Here is a 6,458-nt window from a genome sequence, read left to right as displayed (position 1 = left end):
TTCATGGAATGGCACTAACGTGTTACATTGAAGTATAATAACCGCCATATGAACACATCTACGGATATTTTTAGATTCAAAATTTTACCAGTTCGTGTTAAATGTTGAATTCTGCTTAAGCCAGTGCTAAGGGCATGAACGGTAGTTTGCACTTGACAGTATCGTCCATGAACAGGCTCAGTCAAACCGAGCCTGCAACATTTTCAATTTTGCCGCGTTGGGCTTTAAACATATTTAAGACTTATTTGTGAAACAACGAAGCCCAAAGCTAAGATAATTGGCATGTTGCATCAATTTTCAAGATTTCTATATAAACCATATCAATCATAACCCTCCGATCAAAATTGGCCCTGCCCTGGGAGTGACTTGTTTATTGAAACTAAGGGATAGGAAACCACATCCTATCTTAATGTGGATAATCACTATGACACTATGTTTGGCATATAGCTAAGAAGATCTCTATAAAAATGTTATGAATCATGCACCTACGGTAAAATGTTCCCACCCAGGACTTCATATTGTATCAAACGGATAATCAAGATGAAATATTTTTAGACAAGCTTCTCGATTGGGTTTCCTCCCTAATTGAAAGATTATTTTTGAGTACTCAATCAAGTTTACATTCGGGCGTATTACCCAGCTCTTGTTTAGGTATCTAAGATAATCTAAATTATTTTGCGATCGAAGCTGCTGTTTGGTCCCTCGTACAAATGAAAAATAAAGCTTTTGTAAGCTAAGAAATGGACTATATTTGTAACATAACATGACACAAATACTATATACGATATTTAATTCTACGATTTAATAAGTGTTGAATAAAAGCATCTTTAAACCGATTCAACGAAAAATATTAGTTAACAGTAAGTTTATACTGAGTTTTTAAAATTTTTAGTTATTACCCTTTTTGTATAGCTAATTTAACAGAATTTACAATGAAGGTTTCTTTCCAAAATCATGGACTAAGTCCGTAATTGTAACAATTTATAAGAAAGGTGATAGAAACAACCCAAAAATTATAGAGGAACATTTTTATCAAAAATTTTGGGAAAAATAAACACTGGAATTCTTTCTAAAAGACTTAACGTTTTGGTAAATGTTTATGGAATTATAAATGAGGAACAAGCAGGTTTTAGTGAAGGGTAGTTTACCGTTGACAATTTTTTATTTTGAAATGTATTTTAAGCAAACAATTACAAAAAATCATGGTACAATTAGGTAGGTATAACTAATTTAAAAAAAGCTTTTGATATGGTTAAAAGAGATAAGCTTTGGAAAGTTATGTGTAAAAATGGGATTGAAAGAAAATTATATAGGGCAATAAAATCTATTTATCATTCAGTTAAATCTTGTGTTCGAACTTCAGAAGGTTTGACAAACTATTTTAATTGTGGCAATGGACTTAATCAAGGCTGTTGATTTCTCCAACACTTTTTATTATCTATATAAATGAACACGTCATGAATTTGAAAAAAAATAGTGAAATAAAAGGAGTTCAGTTGTTAGAAAATTTAGAAATTCTGTCTCTCCTTTTAGCAGATAATTTAGCCATTATAAAGGAAACAGTTGTAGGTTCACAAAGACTTCTTAATAAACTTAATTTTTTTTGTGATAAAAGTGGCTTAGAGGTGAACATTGAAAAGACCAAAATATATTAAAAAGGGAGGTAGACTTTCTAATAAAGAGAAATGGTATTATGATGGTAAATTCTCAATTTTCATATGTTGGTGTAACAATGTCAAGACAAAACATGTCAATATTTAAAATGGCTGATGAACTTTCTATTTTATCAAATCTGTACAAATATGGTCAGCTTAAAACACATGTATATTTTGATATAATTGATACAAAAATAGTTCCAATAATATGCCATGGGTCTGAACTTCGGGGGCCAATTGAACATATATATATACGATTCATAATTGTACTTGTTAAAGATACAAGTGTGTTAAACAACGCATCAGTTTTAGGTGATTGTGGCCGTTTACCATTGTACATAACTATTGCTTCAAGAATTTTAGTATATTGGTTTAAGATATTACGCTTACCCTAATGATCGATATGTGAAACAGTGTTATAATGTGTTATTTATATATGATAGGAATGTAATGAAACATTCGGTTACTAATATTAAACAGTTACTTTATACAAATGGTTTTGGATATGTTTGGAATAAACAGGTTGGTGATAAGAAATTGTTCCTAAAATTATTTGTAGATAGAATGAGAGATTAATATAGGCAGAACTGACCTGAAAAATTAAATCAAAGTAAAAAAGGAGATTGAATTTTGAAAGAGGTAGATACAGACAAGAAGGGAGATCCGAGTGTATATATAATTTGTGTAAAGTTTCAGTAGGAACAGAATATCATTTTGTAATGGTTTGTACAGCTTATGAAACATTAAGATCAAAATACTTAGAAAGCAAATATTTTGTTTATCCAAATTTTCCTAAATTTGATATCCTAATGAGTTGTCAGGCTAAAAATATTATAGATAAGTTTTGTGTTCAATGACTTTTAAGAAAGAAAAAGATTATTAAGTGTTAGAACATGACTAAAGATGATAAGATGCACCACTAGATAATAACAAGATGTTGTTTAAACATAATTTTGCTTGAAGTACCTTATTCCATGAATGTTTCATGAATGTTTTGATATGTATATGTTGCTTTTCGGTAGAGCGCTTGAATCAATAAACTTTTTGTCATTTTCATTGTCATTATCTAGTCCACACTTAATATAAATTATAAATATGAAAAATGAGACCAACAAGGGTGGCATTCAATGAAAGCATCCCCAAAACAGGACATGGTATAGCTCTGCCAAAATTGCTATGACAGAGAAAGATATAAGTGTTATGAGATTAAACAATAAACAATCATGTTCAAATGATTTTGAATATTTAAAATACATACTTCTTCTCGGCTGTAACTGTTACTGTAAACAGTATACTCCATATCAGACCATATATCAACGGATTTATATGACGATCTGCAATTGAAAGTTGAGAGGCATAAAAAAGTCTAAAACAATTAACAAATATCATAGTTGATTTGAATTTGTGCCTAGAAATAACACAACAAGAGTATATTTTTCATCTAATTTGTAACATGCGTTACAAATTATATAGTAATTAATGCTCAGAATTAGAATTGATAATGAAGAGACGCACATGGCATATGGTTGTCCGGATGAATATTTGTTGAAGGGGCTAATCCTTTCTTTGTACGAATAGTATCATATATGTACACTCAACATAATTGTAATTGACAAAAGATAATGATATTTACATAAAAAGTCGTTCCGTTTTTTTTGTAATTAAATAACTTTTCTGCAAACCTGTAAATGACACGTTAAAACCTAAAAGAAATATGGAATCTGAAAAAAATACATTTATGTAGTCATCCCTTTGGAAACGACACTTGTTGCTAAATCTGTGTTCTATTAGTAACTTGGGAAATCCGTTATCTTGGATAATAAAAGGTTGAGAAAGTGACAAGCTTATTTTTTAAGACTTGTATATAAATTATAATAGTTTTGCAGTTTAAAAATGAATTATAAAGGACGCATATTATTGGCCAGGTAATACCAAAACAGAATCAAAACATCCACTGAAGATGCTTAGATAAAGAACTTTGGTTTCTATGATAAGAGCATAACCCGGTAAATTATAATTGTTTAACATTGACTCCTGAACAACTTAGTTCTGCAAGTTGAACTCCTGTCCTTTTCCTCAACCGAATATGGGTCCTCGCGTCTAATCAAATGGTACATGCATGTCTTTTATTTCGACGAGGCTGTCCTTCAACTTTTTATACTTAGGCTATGGGGTTTCAGACTTGGCAACCATTGTGCTAATACACTAAAGTAATTTGAGTCACTTAATCACAAATCAATACTACAATTATATGATAATTGTGACTAATTTCAGGTACCTAGAAAAACGCTCAAAGACAAATGGTGTCGCATGCTTGATTATACAATGCACAGGCATTTTTAAAACAAGATGATATTTTCCTATGCTTGTTTCAAGTCACTTTAGATCAGAATTTGACAAAAACAACAAACAATAATTATATACATATATAAACTTTCTCTTAAATGTTGTTACAAACTACAGGTGCACAGCTACATCAAAGCAAATGTAATCAAGTAGGTCTATCGCTCTGTCAAATAATCAAATTTTCCTAGTATTATATTTGCTGTAGGTTGTGGTATTAAAATTCATATAAATATATAAAGAGGATATTAAATGAGTGTAAGTTCAATACTGAAATTATAGAACGAGTTGAATAAAATTACTTTTTGCGAGCCTCAGGCGAGCATAATATTATTTTATTCAACGAGTTCAATAGATTCGTATTTAACTTACACCAATTTAATATTCTATTTATCACATACCAAAAGAAAAGACCATTTTAAGTGAAAAAGAGTCATTTTTTCATTGACGCGACTTCAAGTCAAAATAATATTATATACACGGTCGCGCAATACCATTTTTACGGAGTCTCAAAATCGGCAAGGGTATATGATAAATCACTTTATTAAACTTTTGTGATAAATCACTTTATTAATCTTTGAAGTAAATAATTGTTACAGTTAATAATTTGTTGTTTTCCTTTTTTTTAGATTATATACGACTGTTCAAGATAACAGTTTCTATATCGTCATGTGTAAGAATATTCACTTCTTAATTAAGAAATAATATCGGTTTCTGTTAACACTGTCCGGGCATAACATTTTAAGGGGCTTATAACCATTTTTACAGGGATTATATTAAAACCGTATTTTCTTGCTACTTCCTTAAAAGCTATCTGATGTAACAAAAATACAATTAATTATATTTGTTGAGACAAAAAAACAACAAAAACAACAACAATATATTTAAATAAAGAAAATGTTTGATATCAAAGAGACAAATAAATTTTGATTAAAAGTTGAATACGTAACTAATAGTTTACTTGCATGACAATGATATTGAATAATACATAACCTACCATGCATATTGGAACGTTACCATTCCATTAAAAATCTTTCCGACTATTGTCTACTTTTAAGAAATAAATATCAATGATTACAAAGTCATATATAAAGCGACATGTTTTGTTCTATCTAAGAGGATTAGGGCACTAAGCGTTACATCGTAAAACCGTTGTAAAATCTTTATTGATATACTCCATTTTTGTTCCTAGATTTAAATGCTATTAAGTTAAGTTGTTTCCATAATCTAATGGTACAGAATCGTTAGATTGGAACATTTAGTTTCTGTTAATTTGTACACGTGCTATTGTAAGTTAAAAGACAAAATTGCTACGGAATACAATATTATTTTGTGTTTTCTAGTAGGCTTTTAACGTTAAGCAACGATTTTGTCCATGCATCATTCACTCTTAAAGAATAAGTAATCATATTTCTTTCATACATATATTTTGGAATTATTCTTTGCCAAAAATAAAACTATGAAAATGTAACTACAAACAACTGATATCTTGAGTTACTAAACATTCGTTTTCCATTACTTCATAATTTTCATTGTAAAGAAATAAGTATTTCTGTTAACATTGCAAGTCGATGGATAACAAAGTCATCAAGACTGATGGGTGTTAGATGCTATCTAGCTTATATAATGTATTAATATATACCGATGAACAACTAACCTAACGAGTGTTCGTGTCGATTCGACTTTTCTGTTATAACTATTGAATATGTTCACAAAGCAAAAATACACTGCATCTTGTCAATACGTTTTGCCTTTATTACTTAATGCTGATGCATTTATTAGGTTAAATCAAATACAATAAAATGGCAATAATCCGCTTATCATATTAATAAAAAATTGTATAACAACATATGTGGGAGATATAAAAAGACAGCAAAACCCACTGGTTATTATGTATATAAATGTAGTGAAGTTTAAATTAGTTGCTTAGTCACAATATATCATTAATTATCCACATACTAATAGTTGAATAGACAGAATAACATATAACAGAATAGTTAAGAAGAATCAGTAAGAATTGTTATCAGAGAAAATCGATCGGTACATTGGTAAAAAGGAAGAGAAGTAACACAAAAACATTTTGTAAGCAAACGCTACATCATATTCTATACTATTTACAATATTATTAAGTGTTCACATTCCCTAAATAAACTTTCACGATATAAATTATAAGAAAAGTTATAATAATTAAAGTAATCGCCTTATAATTACTGTTATTTTGGAAATAGATCTAGGAATTAATAGTTAAGTAACTTAAATGATTTATTGCCAATTAAGTAAAGCTATGTGCTAGAAAAGCGAAAATAATGCATATGTCTTGCAATTGTTCTGAACTTTATAATTATAGAACTATCGAAAAGCTCATTCTTAAAAGTTGCAAAAATTATCACTGGAAAATGCTGAATAATTAAGAAGATTGATATTTGCAATTTTTTTTTACAAATTTGATAAATTTAGGGA

The sequence above is a fragment of the Ruditapes philippinarum genome, unplaced genomic scaffold (assembly GCF_026571515.1).
Source record: "Ruditapes philippinarum isolate M1 unplaced genomic scaffold, ASM2657151v2 ctg2225_1_1_1_1, whole genome shotgun sequence".
Classification (NCBI taxonomy): Eukaryota; Metazoa; Mollusca; class Bivalvia; order Venerida; family Veneridae; genus Ruditapes; species Ruditapes philippinarum.
The sequence above is the reverse complement of the archived record's forward strand: the minus strand, read 5'-3'. Positions refer to the sequence as shown.